This window comes from Eriocheir sinensis, unplaced genomic scaffold (genome assembly GCF_024679095.1).
Source record: "Eriocheir sinensis breed Jianghai 21 unplaced genomic scaffold, ASM2467909v1 Scaffold366, whole genome shotgun sequence".
NCBI lineage: Eukaryota > Metazoa > Arthropoda > Malacostraca > Decapoda > Varunidae > Eriocheir > Eriocheir sinensis.
The window spans coordinates 399,102-399,847 of record NW_026111683.1 but is presented as its reverse complement, the minus strand read 5'-3'; positions in this window follow the sequence as shown (position 1 = coordinate 399,847).

The following is a 746-nucleotide window of genomic DNA, read 5'->3' as shown; positions in this document are numbered from 1 at the left end:
CACACGGCGGTTAAGTGTACTAACAGATGGGGGAGGAAGATGTTTCTTTTCCCTCAGATATTTGTAAGCTTTTGGACTGTAGCTGTGCAGTACCAGTGCTTCAGCAATATCATCATCAGTGTAATTTGCAAGTTGTTTGACACTTACCATTGCATCAAACTGTTTATCTGAAAACAATTTCCCAAGTCCGTTCTGCATATCAGACACAACCCTTTGGCATGACGCTTTAATCTGACCTTGTAGGATTTTTTTTCTTTTTCCCATTTTTTTTGCTCATTAAGCAGAGCTGTTTTTTCCCGTTTTAAACTATCTACCAGTTGCTGAAGTTTTGCATTAACCTCAGTCAAGTGGGCAATAGATTCATTTAGGTTACCGGTACCACTGGCAGGCTGTGAAGGCTTGCATATATTTGCATTAGTTAAAGGCTTCGAAGAACCTGCAACTGCAAGGCAGTCAGAAGGTCGATTTTCTTGCAACATAGATGATACCATCTTCTTACCCAGGCATTGTGCATTTCCTGAAAATTCAATGATGTTCTGTATATTAGTAGCTGAGAGAGAGAGAGAGAGAGAGAGAGAGAGAGAGAGAGAGAGAGAGAGTTAATGATCGAGACGGGAACAGATGCCACTCAGGTTTTTTTTTAATTACATTAAACAATAAGAATAGTAACACTCATTATTTGCCTTCTTACATTAACAGTAAAAATATTAATACTAATTTCTTGCTTGCATAATAATTATCTGAAT